This window comes from Ranitomeya imitator, chromosome 2, assembly GCF_032444005.1.
Source record: "Ranitomeya imitator isolate aRanImi1 chromosome 2, aRanImi1.pri, whole genome shotgun sequence".
NCBI lineage: Eukaryota > Metazoa > Chordata > Amphibia > Anura > Dendrobatidae > Ranitomeya > Ranitomeya imitator.
Genome location: NC_091283.1, coordinates 421,132,524 through 421,156,431, shown reverse-complemented (window position 1 = coordinate 421,156,431; position 23,908 = coordinate 421,132,524). Strand labels below are relative to the sequence as shown.

The window sequence follows — 23,908 nt, the reverse complement described above, 5'->3', positions numbered from 1 at the left end:
TGAGGGCAATCCTTCATTAAGTGTCCGAATTGGCCACAATTACTGCAGCGGAATGCCCTTCTTTCCACACAATTCCCTTGGGTATGCCCCATCTTGCCACAGTTCCTGCAATACATAGGCATACCTGTGTAGAATAAGTAGCCACGGCTCTTCCCAATGGTGATGGTAGAGGGGGGATGTTCTGTTCCTCCAAAGCCCTCAGGATTTTTCTTCAGCCGCACCAGGAATTTCCGCTTGCCACACCAGAAACCAACGGCATTTTCAACATTCCCTTGAAAGGTTACTTCAGCGCAATAGTGACGCAAACAGGTTAAAATGTCCAATACTTCCACAAAAGGATTTGGAAAGAAAACAATCATTTGTACCTCCTCTTGGACGAAAAGCAGGGAGAAGACCAGGCCCTCCAGTTCATCAGCAAAGATGTTGGCATTCACCTTTTGGACCAACTGCTGACAACAACCATGGCTCCTAAAGGTAATAGTATAAGTACCTTTCTGCTCATTGTCCTGAAAACAAAAGATGTCTTCTCTGCCGAACTCCAGGATCCCAAGAAGGACGGTGTTGCAGACGTAGCGTATTTCTTTCTCCTTCCTGAATCTCTCCAAGACCTCGATACGGACCATGTTCCTCATCCGGGGTTCACCCGATGCAAAGGTAAGTTCAGCCGGCATCCTTCCGAAAAAGAACTCCAGCTGTAAACACAAAAAAAGGCTAGCGCCCTTTTAAGGCGATCGCAACTCGTTTCTCCGGACTAATCCTCTCTCCCTATAGCAGCAGGGGGGTGAAGCCCCTCTGAAGAGGAGCGATCCCCCCAGGCCGAGAGAGGGTACCGAAAGCACCCGACCTGACTACAATCTCACAGTTAAACTGATCGATCGCAGCCAAAAGGCCGAGAAGCGATGGCCTGAAATGGTTTGCCACTCCAGACGCACCATGGCCTACAACCAGGACCCACTGTGGAGACAGCCCAAAAGATTGCCCAGGGGAAAACATTTTTTTTCTAAACTCTGGATGCCTTCTCAAATGGCAGTTCTGGTGTGTGTGGAGGTGTGTGTGGGGTGTGTGTGGGGGTGTGTTCAAGCTGGGCCCAACGCGTTTTTTACATCTGCATAACTCCACCTAATCTGCATAACTCCGCCTATTTGAACACACCCTCCATCCCTTTTGCGCTAAAGAGTGCAACTACTAGTGCAAATATGCAAATTGCCTCTTGTGAGAAAAAGAGGACTTCAACTCTATAGCAGCACCTGTTGTAAGTAGCGATCCTACAAGTCACAATCAACTCATTAACGAGTCGTGCAATATGACTTAGGAGCCAAATCAGTATCTCAATTCGCAGACACGGTGTTTGGGGCTCTTGGCCCTCGTCAGTGCGAAGCAAGAGAACTGATTTGGCTAGGTGAGAGGCACTGGACTGGGGTCTAAGGGGTAACGTTTCTCCTGATGGAGAGTGACATACCAGCTGACTTGTCAAGGTAAGGAGGCCTATTCAAGAAACAGGCAGAGCGAGAGTGTAATTCAAAAACCAGACAGGCTAGCAGTTGTTTTCCCAGCTCTCCTGAAGCTGGCACAGAATCCCCCTACCATGTGGTCTGCTGCTGTCACAGCAGCAGACTGAAGACGGTGCCATTTTACTCTGCCTTAGATAGGCCCAGAGCCCATTGTGATACGTGAGAGTTCCGGAGTCAATGGCTAAAGGCCCCATTGTGACAGCAGGTAAAGGTTCCGTGCACAGATTCTATCTACTGCAGGCAGTGCACCTGATTGGTCAAAAGCATTAGAATACTACTCACACAGGTGTAGATGGACAAGACAAGCATATTCAAGATCAGCACAGACCCCATTTTTCCTTTTTTATTTAAATACATATCATACACCACATAATTAAAAGTCAGTGGCCCACAAGAGGGAGCCAATGTTTTACAAAGGAATTCGTGCATGCGGTCACAAATGTAGTATGTATGTATGGCCGAACTACTCGTAGGATACTTCAATTTAAACACTTAATACTGACAGACAGCAGGGGCCAAATTTTATAGATGGCACAATATATTAGCAACACTGTTACAAAGGCCTCATTCGGGCCTACATCTTAACACACCTGTTGCAACCAGCAAAGATTGATTGATTGATTGATTGCATATTGGATGCAATCCAATGCTGAACATGCATAGGTGAAAGCAAGGCACAGGAAATGTTGCAAATGGTCCAGTGAAATTGAGCAAATTGCTACATTTGCCATCTGAAACGTGCTCCTTTGACCCTGAAAAGAATTCTCATAAAGGGTTAAATGACAACTTGCTGTGCTGATTTCAATTCAATTCAATCTGTTTTTGGAAACCGGATCAGAGAGGGGGTGCACTGTTCCCGGAGATACTGCAATAACGGGTCAATGCGTGGAGTGGACAGAGCAAGCTCCATTTCCAGCTCCCTGTTCTAAAAATCCATTTAATATATGGTCCCCAAATAGGGGACGTATCAGATATTAAAATAAGAACAGATTTTTTTTTTAACTTGGAAGTACCCACATTTAGGTACACCCGTTTATTAAAGTTTTAAAGGCAATTACAGATAAAAGATGTATGTATACAGTGTATTACATATTTAAAGCATTTTTTTTCCAATGTTACATGCAGTAAAAGACAAGTAATATACCGTCATCGGCCAATAATTCGCATTAATGGTGGCATTCAAATTATGGTATTCCACTCTTCTACCATCCATTGCTTTGACAATAAAAAATTATTTTTCTTGTCCAATAAATAATAAATATACATCTCACTAAAAGCCAATGATAAAACGTCTTTCACAGATAAAACATCATGTTTTACCCCTTTACCCCCAAAGGTGGTTTGCACGTTATGGACCGGGCCAATTTTTACAATTCTGACCACTGTCCCTTTATGAGGTTATAACTCTGGAACGCTTCAATGGATCCCAGGGATTCTGACACTGTTTTCTCGTGACATATGGTACTTCATGATAGAGGTAAAATTTCTTTAATATTATCTGCGTTTATTTGTGAAAAAAACGGAAATTTGGCAAAAATGTTGAAAATTTCGCAATTTTCCAAATTTGAATTTTTATGCAATTAAATCACAGAGATATGTCACACAAAATACTTAATACATAACATTTCCCACATGTCTACTTTACATCAGCACAATTTTGGAACCAACATTTTTTTTTTGTTAGGGAGTTATAAGGGTTAAAAGTTGACCAGCAATTTCTCATTTTTACAACACCATTTTTTTAGGGACCACATCTCATTTGAAGTCATTTTGAGGGGTCTATATGATAGAAAATACCCAAGTGTGAAACCATTCTAAAAACTGCACCCCTCAAGGTGCTCAAAACCACATTCAAGATGTTTATTAACCCTTCAGGTGTTTCACAGGAATTTTAGGAATGTTTAAATAAAAATGAACATTTAACTTTTTTTCAAAATTTCAAAAAATTTACTTCAGCTCCAATTTGTTTTATTTTACCAAGGGTAACAGGAGAAAATAGACCCCAAATGTTGTTGTACAATTTGTCCTGAGTATGCCGATATGCCACATGTGGGGGTAAACTACTGTTTGGGCGCATGACAAAGCTCGGAAGCGAAGGAGCGCCATTTGACTTTTCAATGCAAAATTGACTGCAAATGAGATGGGACACCATGTTGCGTTTGGAGAGCCACTGATGAGCCTAAACATTGAAACCCCCCACAAGTGACACCATTTTGGAAAGTAGACCCCCTAGGGAACTTATCTAGAGGTGTGGTGAGCACTTTGACCCACCATGGGCTTCACTACAGTTAATAATGCAGAGCCGTAAAAATAAAACAATTTTTTCCCACAAAAATTATTTTTTAGCCCCCAGTTTTGTATTTTCCCAAGGGTAATAGGAGAAATTGGACCCCAACAGTTGTCCAATTTGTCCTGAGTACGTTGATACCCCATATGTTGGGGTAAACCCCTATTGGGCACACGGGAGAGCTCGAAAGGGAAAGAGCACTGTTTTACTTTTTCAACGCAGAATTGGCTGGAATTGACATCGGACACCATGTCGCGTTTGGAGAGCCCCTGATGTGCCTAAACAGTGGAAAGCCCCCAATTATAACTGAAACCCTAATCCAAACACACCCCTAACCCTAATTCCAACGGTAAGCCTAACCACACCTCTAACCCATACACACCCCTAACCCTAATCCCAACCGTAAATGTAATCCAAACCCTAACCCTAACTTTAGCCCCAATGCTAACTTTAGCCCCAACCCTAACTGTAGCCTTAACCCTAGCCCCAACCCTAACCCTAGCCCTAACCCTAGTCCTAACCCTAATTGGAAAATGGAAATAAATACATTTTTTTAATTTTTTAATTTTTCCCTAACTAAGGGGGTGATGAAGGGGGGTTTGATTTACTTTTATAGTGGGGTTTTTAGCGGATTTTTATGATTGGCAGCCGTCACACACTAAAAGACGCTTTTTATTGCAAAAAATATTTTTGGCGTTACCACATTTTTAGAGCTATAATTTTTCCATATTTTGGTCCACAGAGTAATGTGAGGTCTTGTCTTTTGCGGGACGAGTTGACGTTTTTATTGGTAACATTTTCGGGCATGTGACATTTTTTGATCGCTATTTATTCCGATTTTTGAGAGGCAGAATAACCAAAAACCAGCTATTCATGAATTTCTTTTGGGGGAGGCGTTTATACCGTTCCACGTTTGGTAAAATTGATAAGGCAATTTTATTCTTCGGGTCAGTACGTTTACAGCGATACCTCATTTAGATCTTTTTTTATGTTTGGCACTTTCATACGATAAAAACTATTTTATAGAAAAAAATAATTATTTTTGCATCGCTTTATTCTGAGGACTATAAATTTTTTATTTTTTTGCTGATGATGCTGTATGGCGGCTCATTTTTTGCGGCACAAGATAACGCTTTCAGCAGTACCATGGTTATTTATATCTGTCTTTTTGATTGCGTGTTATTCCACTTTTTGTTCGTTGGTATGATAATAAAGTGTTGTTTTTTGCCTCGTTTTGTTTTTCTTATTGGGTTTACTGAAGGGGTTAACTAGTGGGCCAGTTTTATAGGTTGGGTCGTTACGGACGCGGCGATACTAAATATGTGTACTTTTGTTTCATTTTTTTATTTTAGATAAATGTATTTATGGGAATAATATTTTTTTTTCAATATTTAGGAATTTTTTTTTTTTTTTTACATGTGTGGAAATTTTTTTAAAAACTTTTTTACTTTGTCCCCGGGGGGACATCACAGATCGGTGATCTGACAGTTTGAACAGCAAAGCTGAAAAGCTGAGAGCTGTGCAGGCACTTGGTAAGCCACCTCCCTCCCGGCAGGACCCGGATGCTGAGAGCTGTGCAGGCTTACCAAGCCCTTCTCTGAGCAGGCACTTGGTAAGCCACCTCCCTCCCGGCAGGACCCGGATGCCACGGCCATCTTGGATCCGGGCCTGGAGCAGGGAGGGAGGTAAGGAGACCCTCGCAGCAACGCGATCACATCGCGTTGCTGCGGGGGTCTCAGAGAAGCCCCCTCCCTGCGCGATGCTTCCCTGTACCGCCGGCACACCGCGATCATGTTTGATCACGGTGTGCCGGGAGTTAATGTGCCGGGGGCGGTCCATGACCACTCCTGGCACATAGCACCGAATGTCAGCTGCGAGAGCGCAGCCAATCGCGCTGGACGTACTATTCCATCCTTGGGAAGTAGGGCCCACCCCACATGGACGGAATAGTACGTCCAGTGGCAGAAAGGGGTTAAAAAGAAGGATGTTCCTGGCCTTCCATGGAGCTTCCTTAATGGTGCTGATTGTCTTCCATGCAATGGTCCTCTTACTTGTGTTGGGGCATTCTATGTAACCAAATAAAACAGTCTCAAAACTTAAGTCTCTTAAATCAGTCACTTTCTGGAGCAAAGGAAAAAATCTTGTCCATATCTGTCTTGTGAATTGACAAGTCCAAAGAATGCGCAGCACTGTTTCTTCTCCTTGGCACTCCTCTCTTTGGCATTTGGCGGATCTCACGAGTCTTCTTCGGTGCTGGAATGCTCGGCATGGAAGACAATCATGCACACAGCTCCAGGCCAGGTCCTTCTGAGAATTAAAAAGATACGAGGCATTAACATTTTCCCATATCTCTAAACACTTGGGTTCATTAAAATTTCCGATCTATGTCACTTGTTCTTTCCCTTTGAGGCCCTTTAAGAGCTGTCCCCTAGGGCCTCTCTGTTTTACCCTTTAGGTCATATGTATTAACAATGGTACCTAAGATTTTATAGCTTTCGGGTATGTTAAAAGCATATGGGGAATTTAAAACTGTTTCAAACCACCCAAGGCGTCTCATAAAAAACCCAATGTTAAAACGGATAAAATATGACCAGTAACTATTTTTAAAAAGGGAATTAAAACACAGGACAAAGAAACGGATTAAAACAAAAGCTCTAAAATCCGGGAAATCTTTACCACCTTTACTTTTGGATTTTACCACCAGCTCTCTTTTTAGTTTTTCCATCTTGGAACTCCAATAAAAGGTAACACAAGGTTTGATTATTTTGTTAAAAATGCAGTTTGTAGGAGGGAAGACCAGGCTTAAATACAATAAAAGCAGCAATATGACCATTTTAATAATTAAAATTTTCCCCTCCATAGTCATTTTTCTCAGATTCCACATACACAACTTATGGTTTACCTTCTGAGCCACCATATTCCAGCTTTCTGTGCCTTTATTTTCTTCATTAAAAATTACACCTAAAACTTGAACAGAGTCCCTCTCAGGAACTTGGATATCTGTTAAAACCACATTGCCAACCTTAAAAATAGAACTTTTGTTAAAATTTAACTTAAAACCAGACCCACAGCAAAAAGACTCCACCTGCCTTAATGCTTTTTGTATAGAAGGAGAATCCCTGCATATTATGGCTACATCATCCATATATCCTGTGACTTTAGCCTCCAGACCCCCTCCACCAGGCAGTGGGATTCGATGGATTTGTTTATCCCTCCTCAGCGTACAGAGCAGGGGCTCAAGAGCACAAATACCTCCCCTTGATTTAGTGTCATCAATTATGTCTTTAATTAGATTTAGGTTTTCCCATATGCTTCTCTCTGGTATACCACAGACCTGGTTAGGATGTATTATATTTCCCACCACTTTTTTGAGTCTATTTGCACAAATTTTGGCCATTATTTTATAATCACAATTTAAAAGGGTTATTGGTCTCCAATTTTTTATGTCCGATTTGTCCCCTTTCTTATATATAAGGGAGACCTCACCCTTTTTCCAAGAGGTGAGGAGAGTTTTTGTATTAAAAACCTCACTTAAAATATTTAAAAGATCTTCTTGTAAAAGCTCATAAAATGTGGAATAAAATTCTATAGGAATACCGTCTGGCCCGGGGACTTTTCCTGTTTTAAAACTTTTCACTGTTTCAGCCACCTCTTCCTTGCTCAGGTCCTGCAAAAAGAAGGTTTGTGACACTGGGTGTAAAATGGTTGTGATTTCCTCAATAGAGCTTTCCATAAAACTATTGTCTATAACTTTTGTATTAAAAAGGTCAGCATAAAATTGGTGGACTTTATTTAAAATTCCCTCTATTTCATTTTCTCCCTCCAAAGAATTAATAAATACCCCTTTTCCTACCATATTTTTAAAGAAATAACGGGAACAGGTTTCATTTTCTTCTATATGCTTGACTTTAGAGTAAAAGATTGCTTCCCCCTTTGTTCCAAGCATCTTGATATTTCAGTTTTAAGATTGCAAATATCTTTATCCACATCAATGTCGTGATCTCGTAGTTTATAGAGGGTTTGCAGTCGGGTATTTAGGAGGTTGTAAATCTCTCTCTTTTCTTTAGCTTTTTGTACTCCAGCTTTAATAAAGAAATCTTTAATATTTTTCTTCATTTTTTCCCACCACCTACTAATAGGGGTATGGGGATCTCTAATTTGTTTGTAGTTTGTATAAAATTCCGTAAAACTGGTTAAAATTTCTGGATCATCTAAGTGAGAGACATTCAGCTTCCAGGCACTTTTACCTTTTTTCTTAAAATCATCATATTTAACATTAAAAAGTAAAAGTTTATGGTCTGAAAAAACATTGGTTAAAAGCTCACATTTAAAAGGCAGTATGGAATTAGAACAAAAAATAAAATCAATTCTGGAGCTACAGTTCACATTGCTCCAGGTTACCCACTCTTCAGCAGGGAGATTCATATTGCATTCCTTAAAAAATCAGTGAGTTTAAAATCCTGCACAACATTTCTGAGCATAAAAGAGGTTTTATCATAGTTCCTGCTTACCGCATTGGAGAATCTTTTCTCCCCACCCATAATACAATTAAAATCGCCTGCTAAAATAAGAGGATCAGAGAGTCATTAATAAAAAGGGGTAACATTTCTAACATTTTTGCTCTTTCATTGCTCTCAGTAGATCCATAAAAATTTAAAAACTGCCATTTAAAACCATCAATAAAAGCTTTAACCAATAAAATCCTGACTGGTAAAACCTCCTGAACCGAGTCAATAAAAACATTACCTTTAAAAAGAATGGTGACCCCTGCTGACCTGGATTCATTTGATCCTGACCACACTGAGGGTCCATGTGTCCAATCTGTTTTATACTTGTTATAATTTAAAGAATGTGGAATATTGCATTCCTGTAAGAAAATAACTGATGCAGACAAGGTGTACAAAAACTCCAAGAGCGCCAACCTCCTGGGTTTTATTTTAATCCCTCTAGCATTGAGGGAAATTCTGGAAATCACCGCCATAAGAGAAAATAAAAGGTACGGAATTCAAAAACTCTTACCTAAGCTGGTTTATATGTCCATATCGGAGGGTTCGGTCTTGTCTCCGATGGTCACGAGGGAAGAGACCACAGAGGACTCTCCATCAGACAGGGCTTCGGATGGCAATATACTATCCGGGACGAGCTCATTCTCCATAAATAACACCTTACTTGTCAGGTAGGCCGACTCCCATCCCTGCTCCTGATCTCCCACTGGCCCCCCTCCGGGTGACCAATCGGAGGGGTCAGATTGAGCTCAGGTGCCGGCTGTCCTCTGACCAGAGTTACAGGAACAACTGAGGCAGCCACCCCAGTCCTCCTCTCTATCTCTGAAGAGGGTGGGGTATCCTGCTCCTCTATGGGCATCTCCTCGGGTTTCCCACCTCCATCAGGGGGTTCCTGTGGGGGTACTTCCCTTGATGCACCACCTGTCTTCTCCTGGACTTTCCGCCCTTTTGAGTCCAATTTTTCGCGCCCATGAGCCGTCCCAGAAGATCGCAGAGACAAGGTTGGCTTTTGGCAGAAGCAGCTGTACCCTCTGCAGGGTCCCCTTTCTGCTGCCTGCTCTCCTTCTGCCGTTCCCTCCTGTGTCTCTCTTTCTCGTTCCTCACTTCGGTATAGCCATCCTCACCTGTACCAGGTACCTCATTTGACTCATCCATCGACTCCTCCTCACCCTCCTTTGTCTCGGGGACAGCAGAACCAGCCGAGGGTTGGCAGGGGGCCGGAGGCTTTTTCCTTCTCAGGTTGCGCTCCTTTTGTGTTGTTTCTGTTAGGACAAAAGGAAAAAGAATGATCTTTTGCAAGACAATTTGTACACATACTCTCTGTCTGGCATTGCTCAGTTTTATGTTCCTGGCTCCCACATTTTGCATAGGTAGGGTCACAATTTGAATGCCCATATAGCTTACATTTCCTACAGAAGGACGGCATGCCATTAAAATAGAGGTCGCCAATTTTAAAACGAGCTGGTGGTAAATCTACTCCTCCAGGTTTTGAGGCATTTTTCACACAGGTCACCACGTATCTCCATTTGGAGGTCCAAATGCTGCATTCATTCAAAACCTTTCCTAAACAATTTACTTTTTTGAAGAAACCCAACAGGTATCTTCCGATTTCGCTCTCTTGCAAATGAGGTGAATAATTTTAACAATTAAGAGCCTGGTCTCTTCCAATTCATGGATGGCAAATTTTACCCCATTAAGGTCAGGGTTTTTCCAGATAATCTTATCAGGGGAGATGACCTGGTTGCAAACATGCTGATGGATACCTTCTCTGCTGAAAGTCACATCGTAGATACCATGCCTCGGATAGTCCTGGATGGCCAGGATTTCGTGCTTCCGGACTGAAAGAGCCTGCTCAAGCACATTGCCAACCACAAACTTAAGTCCACGGCCATCTCCTCCACCTTTTTCAAAATAGATCCGATCTGTATGATTTAGAAGGGCATAGGCTGGAACATCACCAGGATCAGAATCCATGGCTACAGGTAAACAAACGGGGGTGTTCCGCAACAACAAACGGGGGTGTTCCGCAACAAGGAAAGGCACCAAGTAATCCAAGGACTACCTGGCTAAGGCAATCGCAACCCGTTGCCTAGGGACTAAGCCCACCTCCAAATAGCGACAAGGGATTGGATCCCACTACAAGAGTGGGACCCGCACCCAAGACCGAGAGGCGGGGTACCCCAGGCACCTAAAGAACTTCAACCAAATGCAAGAAAATCTTACACTTGATCTTAGCCAAAAGGCCGAGAAGCGATGGCCTGAAATGGTTTGCCACTTTGGCCGCACCAAGGCCTACAACTGACACCCATTGTGGAGACATAGCAAAAGATTGCCGCAGGGAAGACATTTCCAGAAACTCTGCATGTGTTCAGTCTGTGAACAACGTGTTTTGCTTAATCTGCATAACTCTGCCTCCTATTTTAACACACCCTCACAGACAGGCGAGCAGTTGTCTTCCCAGCTCTACTGAAGCTGGGCGTAGACCCCCTCCTACCATGTGGTCTGCTGCGCTCAGGCAGCAGACTTAAGACAGCAGCCATTTTACACTGCCTGTTATAGGCCAAGGGCCCATTGTGAAACGGGAGGGTTCCGTAGGCTCATTGTGACAGCACGTGAAGGTTCCGTGCTCAGATTCTATCTACTGCAGGCAGCGCACCTGATTGGTCAAAAGCATTAGAATACTACTCACACGTGTAGATGGACAAGACAAGCATATTCAAGATCAGCACAGACCACATTTTTCCTTTTTTATTTAATTACATGTCATACACCACATAAAAAAAAGTCAGTGGTCCACTAGAGGGAGCCAATGTTTTACAAAAGAATTCATGCATGCGGTCACAAATGTAGTATGTATGGCCGAACTACTCATAGGATACTTCAATTTAAACACTTAATACTGACAGCAGGGGCCTAATTTTGTAGATAGCACAATATATTTGCAACACTGTTACAAAGGCCTAATTCTGGCCTACAGCTTAACACACCTGTTGCAACCAGCAAAGACTGATTGATTGATTGCATATTGGATGCAATACAATGCTTGACATACATAGGTGAAAGCAAGGCAGGCAAGGCAAAGAAAATGTTGTAAATGGTCCAGTGAAATTGAGCAAAATGCTACATTTGGCATCTGAAACGTGCTTCTTTGACCCTGAAAAGAATTCTCATAAAGGGTTAAATGACAACTTGCGCTTGATTTCAATTCAATCTGTTTTTGGAAACCGGATCAGAGGAGTGCACTGTTCCCGGAGATACTGCAATAACGTGTCAATGCATGTAGTGGACAGAGCAAGCTCCATTTCCAGCTCCCTATTCTAAAAATCCATTTAATATATGGTCCCCAAATAGGGAACGTATCAGATATTAAACTGATAAGAACAGATTTTTGTATAAAAAAAACCATTCAGGTTGTTTTATAAACAACAGTATGTAAGTCTTCTAAAAACCATCATTGTTGTTGCTTAAATATAACTCATCATCATGGTTATTCTTTATTTATTACTTCAAAAAGTTTTCAAAACCAGGAACAGAAATCAAGTATATAATTACAATAATGCACATATTAGGGTCCTGTAGCTACTGGTACTTCACCAGATAATGCCATTTTAAGACCTTCCAGATGCCTTCAGCGTCCAATCCTTCACCACCTCTACTCTTGTCCCATTTATGAAAGCCACAGCTTCATGAGAAGCATGCCCATATAACAGTTAAGAGCAAGTAACATATAGTCCAATTTAATTAAAGGGCCATAACGGATATATCTATGGGATAATCGCTACCTAAAGATAAACTACCATAGAAAAAACACGATCAAAAACACCCAACAAAGTTTGTAATGAAAAATTTTTTTACAAATACTTTATTAAATATGAATAAAACAGGATATTTAGCAAGGCCAGGGAGGGAAGCAAAGAACACTCAGGCCACAATGTGCACCAGGAAATGGCAGGGGTACAGGCATGTGGACCATAGAAGTAGTAACAATCAATGTCATAGTTCCAAAAGAGGACTCAGATGAAATCTAATCCGTTGCACCAAGAAGGGTACATATAAACCAATAGCCGGCCATAGCAGGAAGGAAATACCCTCATAAGGAATGTATCTAAAAAATACAACAACAGTGGCTGCTATTTTAATTAAACATAATTACCTGCGCAGGCACGGAAAAACCACGGTCCACAGCGTGTACCCACCCTGACGCGCGTTTCGGCGTGATGAGCCTTTCTCAAGGGGTAACAGGTAAGGGGAAGTGACAGACATAAAATAGCAAACAACCGCCAATCACTGCACAGTGCACCAGCTGAATAGTAAGATAGCGATCAGTATGTGCTGAAAAGGTGATGTCACAAGTGCGCACATTACCCATGTTGCCATGGCAATGTCTAACGCTAAGCCGCGCTGACATCTTATCATAATAGGGCATCAACCGCCTTTAGAACATACCCTCGCATGGCCGCCACGTCTAAGTCCCATCCACCAATGATGACGCGTACATCACCAAGGTAACACAGGACGCTGGGCGGCGCCGACGTCTGACGCCAGGAGGGAGGGAAAATCCCTCACTCCACAGCGAAGAAAGACGCCAGAAGCCTGACAGCGGACCGAGCACCGCGGCGCGCACGTGTCTTGGTGATGGGCATAATAAGAGGAATGTGTTACGGCGGCAAAGTATGCAAGAAGTATGTGGTATAATGAAATTGGCACAAAATGTATTACGTCCGATCTAAGATAATACAGATGAAAACATCAAAGCAGCACATATGTGTAATAAAATGTCATATTACCTAGCACCATAAATTCTATGCATATAGATCCATCATAATTATAGATATACAACAATCATGTACAATATCACATCAGAATAAACAGATGGCAACAATACATAAACATGATATTTGAAGACAAATCCAGATATTCTAAGAGCCACATATGAAAAGTAAGGACGATGACCAATCCATACAGTAGTGCAAAAAATGTCCAAAGGGATTTACAGCAGTGCATAAACCGAGCAGAAGAGAGGTGGATGGTTGCTAAATAAAATAAATAAATGAGTTAAAAACAAAGAAAACGCCTACGTGTACACATATACAGTGGAAGCCATATAAAACACAATACAATATAGGCCCGGAGAGAGAGGACTACCTCATAGAAAAGGAACAAAGCTAATTGTTTCATTTAACCCTTTGGGCTGGACCGTATCCAAGGCCCAGATCCACCTTGTCTCACAACATGCCAATTTCTGACTCAGGCTACGGCCACGGATCCTTTGTTTTTAACTCTTTTATTTATTTTATTTAGCAACCATCCACCTCTCTTCTGCTCGGTTTATGCAGGTGCAGACATTTCTTTCACCGCAAGCTGCGGATCACCGTTGCGGATCACCGGACACATTTGCGAACTCCTGACGGAGTCATATTCATTACACTTATGGTGGTCATGACAGTTTCTGCATACTGCGTCTGATGAAGGTCACGATTGGCCGAAATGTTACGTTGAAACTGGATTAAAAATAAATAAAATATAATAATTTTGGAGTGCCGGATTTTTTTCATTGTCTGGATATAGGGGTGGCATCCCTTCTCTGAGCACCCTACTACAATTAGAGGAGTGACGTGATAGAGTTTTTGAATAGATTTCATCTGAGTCCTCTTTTGGAACTATGACATTGATTGCTACTACTTCTATGTTCCACATGCCTGTACCCCTGCCGTTTCCTGGTGCACATTGTGGCCTGAGTGTTCTTTGCTTCCCTCCCTGGCCTTGGTAAATATCCTGTTTTATTCATATTTAATAAAGTATTTGTAAAAAAAAATTTCATTACAAACTTTGTTGGGTATTTTTGATCGTGTTTTTTCTATGGTAGTTTATCATGTCCCATTTGTATATCACATATAATCTAGATAGTATTATCCTTATGCAATCATTTACAGGAATCATTTTTCTTTTGAATAATCCCAAATTTCTCACATCCCATAAGCTTTCCATTACACATACCATTATCAGCCATAAAATTCTATCATTCATCTTACCACATGCCCCCATTCCAAACATTGCTACCCTCCAATTAATGTAACTCACACCTGCTAGTTCTTTACAAAGACCACCCACACCTTTCCACACACTATACGCATAATCACAGTCCCACATCACATGTCTCACAGTTTCACTCGCACCGCACCCATCTCTCGGACATACATTCGTTCTAATCAAATCCCTTCTTTTTTGCACCTCTCTTACAGGCAGTATATCATGCATGGCCATCCATACTACATCCTTCTGTTTATTTGACATTCCACATGTGCCCAACTTTTTCCATGTATCCGTTACCTCATTAAACCTCAAATCCTTGATGTTACATTCAATCTCATTTGCTCTAATTTTTTTCCTTACTTCTTTTGGTTTTTTAAGATCATTCATAGACACAGCCAATAAATCATTCTTCCTAATAAACCTCTCAATCACGTCATACCACACAGGACACTTAACCCCTTTACCCCCAAGGGTGGTTTGCACGTTAATGACCGGGCCAATTTTTACAATTCTGACCACTGTCCCTTTATGAGGTTATAACTCTGGAACGCTTTAATGGATCCTGGTGATTCTGACATTGTTTTCTCGTGACATATTGTACTTCATGACAATGGTAAAAATTCTTTGATAGTACCTGCGTTTATTTGTGAAAAAAACGGAAATTTGGCGAAAATTATGAAAATTTCGCAATTTTCCAACTTTGAATTTTTATGCAATTAAATCACAGAGATATGTCACACAAAATACTTAATAGGTAACATTTCCCACATGTCTACTTTACATCAGCACAATTTTGGAACCAACATTTTTTTTGTTAGGGAGTTATAAGGGTTAAAAGTTGACCAGCAATTTCTCATTTCTACAACACCATTTTATTTTAGGGACCACATCTCATTTGAAGTCATTTTGAGGGGTCTATATGATAGAAAATACCCAAGTGTGACACCATTCTAAAAACTACACCCCTCAAGGTGCTCAAAACCATATTCAAGAAGTTTATTAACCCTTCTGGTGCTTCACAGGAATTTTTTGAATGTTTAAATAAAAATGAACATTTAACTTTTTTTCACAAAAAATTTAATTCAGCTCCAATTTGTTTTATTTTACCAAGGGTAACAGGAGAAAATGGACCCCAAACATTGTTGTACAATTTGTCCTGAGTATGCCAATACCCCACATGTGGGGGTAAACTACTGTTTGGGCGCATGGCAGAGCTCGGAAGCGAAGGAGTGCCATTTGACTTTTCAATGCAAAATTGACTGGAATTGAGATGGGACGCCATATTTCGTTTGGAGAGCCCCTGATGTGGCTAAACATTGAAACCCCCCACAATTGACACTATTTTTGAAAGTAGACCCCCTAAGGAACTTATCTAGAGGTGTGGTGAGCACTTTGACCCACCAAGTGCTTCACAGAAGTTTATAATGTAGAACCGTAAAAATAAAAAATCATATTTTTTCACAAAAATTATCTTTTCGCCCCCAATTTTTTATTTTCCCAAGGGTAAGAGAAGAAATTGGACCCCAAAAGTTGTTGTACAATTTGTCCTGAGTACGCTGATAGCCCATATGTGGGGGTAAACCACTGTTTGGGCGGATGGGAGAGCTCGGAAGGGAAGGAGCGCCGTTTGACTTTTCAATGCAAAATTGACAGGAATTGAGATGGGACGCCATGTTGCGTTTGAAGAGCCACTGATGTGCCTAAACATTGAAACCCCCCACAAGTGATACCATTTTGGAAAGTAGACCCCCTAAGGAACTTATCTAGAGGTGTGGTGAGCACTTTGACCCACCAAGTGCTTCACAGAAGTTTATAATGTAGAACCGTAAAAATAAAAAATCATATTTTTTCACAAAAATTATCTTTTCGCCCCCAATTTTTTATTTTCCCAAGGGTAAGAGAAGAAATTGGACCCCAAAAGTTGTTGTACAATTTGTCCTGAATACGCTGATACCCCATATGTGGGGGTAAACCACTGTTTGGGCGGATGGGAGAGCTCGGAAGGGAAGGAGCGCCGTTTGACTTTTCAAAGCAAAATTGACAGGAATTGAGATAGAACGCCATGTTGCGTTTGAAGAGCCACTGATGTGCCTAAACATTGAAACCCCCCACAAATGACACCATTTTGGAAAGTAGACCCCCTAAGGAACTTATCTAGAGGTGTGGTGAGCACTTTGACCCACCAAGTGCTTCACAGAAGTTTATAATGCAGAGCCGTAAAAATAAAACAAAATTTTTTTCCCACAAAAATTATTTTTTTAGCCCCCAGTTTTGTATTTTCCTGAGGGTAACAGGAGAAATTGGACCCCAAAATTTGTTGCCCAATTTGTCCTGAGTGCGATGATACACCATATGTGGGGGGAACCACTGTTTGGGCACATGGGAGGGCTCAGAAGGGAAGGAGTGCCATTTGAATGCAGACTTAGATGGAATGGTCTGCAGGTGTCACATTGCGTTTGCAGAGCCCCTAATGTACCTAAACAGTAGAAACCCCCCACCAGTGACACCATTTTGGAAAGTAGACCCCCTTAGGAACTTATCTAGATGTGTGCTGAGCGCTTTGACTCACCAAGGGCTTCACAGAAGTTTATAATGGAGAGCCGTAAAAATAAAACAAAAATTTTTTCCCACAAAAATTATTTTTTAGCCCCCAGTTTTGTATTTTCCCGAGGGTAACAGGAGAAATTCGACCCCACAATTTGTTGTCCAATTTGTCCTGAGTGCGCTGATACCCCATATGTGGGGGGGAACCACTGTTTGGGCGCATGGGAGGGCTCGGAAGGGAAGGAGCTCCATTTGGAATGAGGACTTAGATGGAATGGTCTGCAGGTGTCACATTGCATTTGCAGAGCCCCTAATGTACCTAAACAGTAGAAACCTCCCACAAGTGACACCATTTTGGAAACTAGACCCCCTAAGGAACTCATCTAGATGTGTTGTGATAGCTTTGAACCCCCAAGTGTTTCACTACAGTTTGTAACGCAGAGCCGTGAAAATTAAAAAAAAAAATCTTTCCCCCCAAAATTATTTTTTAGCCCCCAGTTTTGTATTTTCCCGAGGGTAAGAGGAGAAATTCGACCCCAAAAGTTGTTGTCCAATTTGTCCTGAGTACGCTGATACCCCGTATGTTGGGGGAAACCACCGTTTGAGCGCATGGGAGGGCTCGGAAGGGAAGGAGCCCCATTTGGAATGCAGACTTAGATGGAATGGTCTGCAGACGTCACATTGCGTTTGCAGAACCCCTAATGTACCTAAACAGTAGAAACCCCCCACAAGTGACCCCATATTGGAAACTAGACCCCCCAGGGAACTAATCTAGATGTGTTGTGAGAACTTTGAACCTCCAAGTGTTTCACTACAGTTTATAACGCAGAGCCGTGAAAATAAAAAATCCTTTTTTTTCGCACATAAAATATGTTTTAGCCCCGAGTTTTGTATTTTCCCAAGGGTAACAGGAGAAATTGGACCCCAAAAGTTGTTGTCCTATTTGTCCTGAGTACGCTGATACCCCATATGTTGGGGTAAACCCCTGTTTGGGCACACGGGAGAGCTCGGAAGGGAAGAAGCACTGTTTTACTTTTTTAACGCAGAATTGGCTGGAATTGAGATCGGACGCCATGTCGCGTTTGGAGAGCCCCTGATGTGCCTAAACAGTGGAAACCCCACAATTATAACTGAAACCTTAATCCAAACACATCCCTAACCCTAATCCCAACAGTAACCCTAACCACACCTCTAACCCAGACACACCCCTAACCCTAATCCCAACCCTATTCCCAACCGTAAATGTAATCTAAACCCCAACTGTAACTTTAGCCCCAACCCAAACTGTAGCCCCAACCCTAACCCTAACCCTAGCCCTAACCCTAACCCTAACGCTAGCCCTAACCCTAACCCTAGCCCTAACCCTAGCCCTAACCCTAACCCTAACCCTAGCCCTAACCCTAGCCCTAACCCTAGCCCTAACCCTAGCCCTAACTCTAACCCTAGCCCTAATGGGAAAATGGAAATAAATACATTTTTTAAATTTTTCCCTAACTAAGGGGGTGATGAAGGGGGGTTTGATTTTCTTTTATAGCGGGTTTTTTAGCGGATTTTTATGATTGGCAGCCGTCACACACTGAAAGACGCTTTTTATTGCAAAAAATATTTTTTGCGTTACCATATTTTGAGAGCTATAATTTTTCTATATTTTGGTCCACAGAGTCATGTGAGGTCTCGTTTTTTGCGGGACGAGTTGACGTTTTTATTGGTAACATTTTCGGGCATGTGACATTTTTTGATCGCTTTTTATTCCGATTTTTGTGAGGCAGAATTACCAAAAACCAGCTATTCATGAATTTCTTTTGGGGGAGGCGTTTATACCGTTCCGCGTTTGGTAAAATTGATAAAGCAGTTTTATTCTTCGGGTCAGTACGATTACAGCGACACCTCATTTATATCATTTTTTTATGTTTTGGCGCTTTTATACGATAAAAACTATTTTATAGAAAAAATAATTATTTTTGCATCGCTTTATTCTCAGGACTATAACTTTTTAATTTTTTTGCTGATAATGCTGTATGGCGGCTCATTTTTTGCGGGACAAGATGACGTTTTCAGCGGTACCATGGTTATTTATATCTGTCTTTTTGATCGCGTGTTATTCCACTTTTTATTCGGCGGTATGGTAATAAAGCGTTGTTTTTTGCCTCGTTTTTTTTTTTTTTTCTTACGGTGTTTACTGAAGGGGTTAACTAGTGGGCCAGTTTTATAGGTCAGGCTGTTACGGACGCGGCGATACTAAATATGTGTACTTTTATTGTTTTGTTTTTTTTATTTAGATAAAGAAATGTATTTATGGGAATAATATATATATTTTTTTTCATTATTTTGGAATATTTTTTTTTATTTTTTTTTACACATTTGAAAATTTTTTTTTTTACTTTTTTACATTGTCCCAGGGGGGGACATCACAGATCAGTGATCTGACAGTTTGCACAGCACTCTGTCAGATCACTGATCTGACATGCAGCGCTGCAGCCTTCACAGTGCCTGCTCTGAGCAGGCTCTGTGAAGCCACCTCCCTCCCTGCAGGACCCGGATCCGCGGCCATCTTGGATCCGGGGCTCGAGCAGGGAGGGAGGGAGGTAAGAACCTCGCAGCAACGCGATCACATCGCGTTGCTGCGGGGGGCTCAGGGAAGCCCGCAGGGAGCCCCCTCCCTGCGCGGTGCTTCCCTGCACCGCCGGCACATCGCGATCATCTTTGATCGCGGTGTGCCAGGGGTTAATGTGCCGGGGGCGGTCCGTGACCGCTCCTGGCACATAGTGCCGGATGTCAGCTGCGATAGGCAGCTGACACCCGGCCGCGATCGGCGACGCTCCCCCCGTGAGCGCCGCCGATCTCGCTGGACGTACTATCCCGTCCATGGTCATAGGGGCCCACCCCACATGGACGGGATAGTACGTCCGATGTCAGAAAGGGGTTAAAGGCGACAGGCACGCTTCCATCTCTTTTCACCCAACATAACCCATACAACATCCATCTAGCCATATATCGTACCATATACGCCCCTTTGTTTCTTTTTTCCATTAAGACTACCACTGTTTTAATATAATTGAGGTTCAAAACAAATTCTGGAAAATCCATACCACCATTCTCACATGTTTTATATAGGTGTTCTCTTTTTAATTTTTCTATTTTACTACCCCAAAAGAATGTAAATATTAATTTTTGTACTCTTTTTATTTTTTGTATGGAGATGGAAAAACTCCAGCCACATACAGTAAAATGGGCAGTATTACTGCCTTAATTATGAGTACCTTCCCATTCAATGTCAGGTCACGCATACGACAAAAATTCAACTTTTTCTCTATTCTTAAGCCACACTCATCCCAGCTTTCTGTACCCCTTAGATCCTCATTAAACCATACAACCCAGCACCTTTATTGGTCCTTCCATACATGTCACACCGTCCATCCTAATTCTACTATCGCCAAAACATTTAAAACAACATTTATCCCAATTTACCCTAAAAGCAGACGCACCACAGAAATAATCCAATAATAATTTCACTCTACTCATTGACTCAATACTCTCACTCACAATCACCACATCATCCATATATCCCAGTACCTTGGCATTCATTCCTTTACTTCCAGGTATTAACATTCCTCTTATGAGTTTTTCTCTTCTAATCATACATAACAATGGTTCAATTATGCTGATAAACAATACAGGGGACATAGGGCACCCCTGTCTGACTCGTGACCTGATCAGGAATTTATCACTCAACCATCCATTCACTAAAATTTCACTCGACACCTCCTCATACAGACATCTCACACCATCTAAGAATTTTTTTGGGGAAACCCATTTTTTCCAACACTTCAAACATAAACACATGCGACACTCTCTCGAAAGCTTTCTCAAAATCCAAGGCCAACACCATACACTTCTGCTTCCTATCTTTGCAGTCACCCAGTATATCTCTCAACAACATCAAGTTGTCATTTATACATCTCCCAGGCACAGCACATACTTGGTCATCTTCCACAACTTTACCAATTACTTCACGCATACGATTCGCTATTATTTTACTATACAATTTATAGTCCGAATATAGTAGTGTAATTGGCCTCCAATTCCCCAATTTTTTCCTTACCCCTTTTTTATAGATGAGCACAACCACCCCTTCCTTCATTGATTCACACAGTTCTCCATTCTCCCACATATACTTACATACTTCTGTCAGATCCGCACCCATGCACTCCCACGCTTTCACATACAATTCTATTGGTAATCCATCTTTCCCTGGTGTTTTATTTTTCTGAGCACTAAACACCACCTTAATTACCTCATCCAGAATCACATCATCACACAGGTCCTCACATTCATCCTTATCTAACTTTTTCTCCATACCGTCTAACAGTTCAGGCATCAATCCAGAGTCAATCCATTTTTCGTCATATAATCTGCCATAGAAACCCTTTACCTTCTTCATCACACCCTCCCCAGTTACACTCTCATCATTCTCATCCAATAACTCATCCATGTCCGTTTTTTTCCCATTCATTTTTTTGAAGAAATATCTGGTACATTTTTCATTTTTTTCCAGATGTTCTATTTTTGTCCTGTACATAATTTCTTTGCCCTTTCTCTCAATCAGACATTTTAGCTCATTTTTTGCTTCCACTAATAGGTCATTCACATCAATTCCAGACATACTGCATTTTCTCAGCCATTTAATCCGCATATTTAAATCTTTGAACTTATTTCTATACATGGCAGCTTTTTTATAGCCCCATTTTCTGAAGAATTTTTTAATTTCCTGCTTTACCCAATCCCGCCATTCCAACACGCATGCAAACCTATTTTTACAGTACCCCCATCTTTCATACTTCTTCTTAAAATCACTCATCACTCTTTCATCCTCCAGCAGCCTCACATTCAGCTTCCATACTCCCCTGCCATGCACAAACCTCCCCTTCTCTTGGAACAGACCCCTCAAGTACTCGTGGTCTGAAAAAGGGGACCGAACCTTGTTCAAACTTAACACATTCCAGATTTTTGGAAAAAAACATCCTGTCAATTCTTGACTCAATCCCCCTCTGTCTGCCTTATACGTAGGTGGTGGATTGTCTGAACTTACCATTGCGGCATCTAAAAAAGAAAAATCAGAAATTAAATGAGATAATTTTTTCCCGGTTACATCACCGCTATCATCTGTGACACAATTAAAGTCACCAACAAAAATTGTAGGAATCTTTCCTGGCAAAAATAAAGCTAATTTCTCTAACAGAACAAGACGCTCTTCCTTTGCAGTAGGACTATATACATTCACCACTCTGACCCGCAGCCCCCTATACCTAATTACAGCTATAATACACCGCCCCACCTCCACCACTGTATAACTGTCCATACAGTACTGCTTGTTCCCCAGCAGGATCCCCACACCATCATTTTTATTTACATGTGACCCAGACCATATGTGCTGTCCATGAGGCCAGTCCTGATCATTCGGAACTTCCGATAATCCGCACTCCTGCAGGCAGTAAATGTCGGCTCCCAGATTTTTCAGATATTTCAGCACAGTAGACCTGCGTCCTTTAGATTTTATCTGCCTCACATTCAGGGATACGACATTAAGTGCAGCTTTGGCAGCCATATCAGCACTTTTTTATGTAAGTTTTTACATACCCACCACTTCTGTGTCAGCCTTGTCCTTCTGGAGGCAGGCAGGCGGATTGGTAACAGCTGGGAGAAGGAACCCCCTCTAAAAAAGCCATGTCAGGGGAGAAGCTGATGTCAGGGTACTCCCTGTCACTGATGGGACTTGCACTGTTCTCATCTGCATAATGGTATGCCAGGCGGGGCTTCTTCACAGCTTGGCCACTGGCTTCATGTGCTGGCCTCACTGCTGCTGTGAAGTCCCCCTGCTCCTTCACTTCACACTCACTGTCACTGCCATCCTCCTCCTCCTCCTCTGTCTGCATTGTGTCCCAGTGAGGTGTTTTATTCAGTGACACCTCCATGTCTCCCTCCCCACAGGCAGAGAGATGTCCTGGGAGCTGGGAGCTGAGCTCCGTTTCTAGCTCCGCCCCCTTTGACACCTTCTGTGCAGTCACAGATTCCTCAGCCTCTGTAGCCACGCCCCCCGCTCTCCCCTCAGTGTCTGGAGCTCTGGGTGAGTCACACACAGCTGGCTGCTGATTACCTGAGGGAAGCTGATTACCTGCAGCTGCGGGGGAGATTTTCCTCTCAGTAATAATGCCATGAGGTCGGCGTTCCTGCAGAGCATTGCCACCAGAGAATGTAGGGCTGGCAGACGCTACCTGGGCATACAGCCTGGCTCCAGCAGCACTGTTTGCCCCACAATCCCTGTACATATGTCCTGCCTCCCCACAGCCATTACACACTATGGGGTTGGGGCAGTCTTTAGCATAATGTCCAGGTAGGTTACACTTTCTGCAGAGCATTGCAGTGGGGCAGTTATCCACAATGTGTCCATACTCATTGCATCTCCTGCAGTAGAAGGGGGCTTCAGGGAAAAACAAGTACCCACTATCCCTCCCAATAGAGAAGAGGGGGATAATGGATCCCCCCAGGGCCCTGAGGGTCCACACCAAAACGGACAAAGAACTTATGCTTCCCAGTCCAGAGCCCAGACTCCATGCTGATGACTCTGTGGGCGTACTGGACATAGGAGCAATGTCTTTTTAGGAATTTCACTATTTCCTCCAGGTACACAAAGGGATTGTGCATGAATACTACTAGGGGTATGTCCCCTCTAGAATAAAGGACAGTAAATGTCAGTCCTGTGAGTAGAGCATTCTCAGCATGGTCTCTCAGTGCTCTGTATAAATTCTGGCAGGCTCCAGCTGATGAGAAAATCAGTACATGCCGTCCATCCTTCCTGAACTCCTGCAGGCAGACAATGTCTTCCTTCTTCACCTTCAGCGTGTCATAAAGGATCATATTTACCAGATATCCCAGCGAGAAATGCATCCTCTTCTCCTGCGCGACATCAGTGTGAAATCCATTATGGATTCGGGCGTCACCGGTCCCTGCGAAGTGGACTACCACTCCCA

The 23,908-nt window shown here is 42.3% G+C and overlaps 2 pseudogenes; both read right to left on the bottom strand.

Annotated features, from left to right (window-relative positions):
* Positions 1–2,351: 2,351 nt before the first annotated feature.
* LOC138668191 (U2 spliceosomal RNA) lies at positions 2,352–2,566 on the bottom strand (annotated as a pseudogene).
* An 8,969-nt stretch (positions 2,567–11,535) lies between these two features.
* On the bottom strand, positions 11,536–11,709 carry LOC138668167 (U2 spliceosomal RNA; annotated as a pseudogene).
* Positions 11,710–23,908: the final 12,199 nt, after the last annotated feature.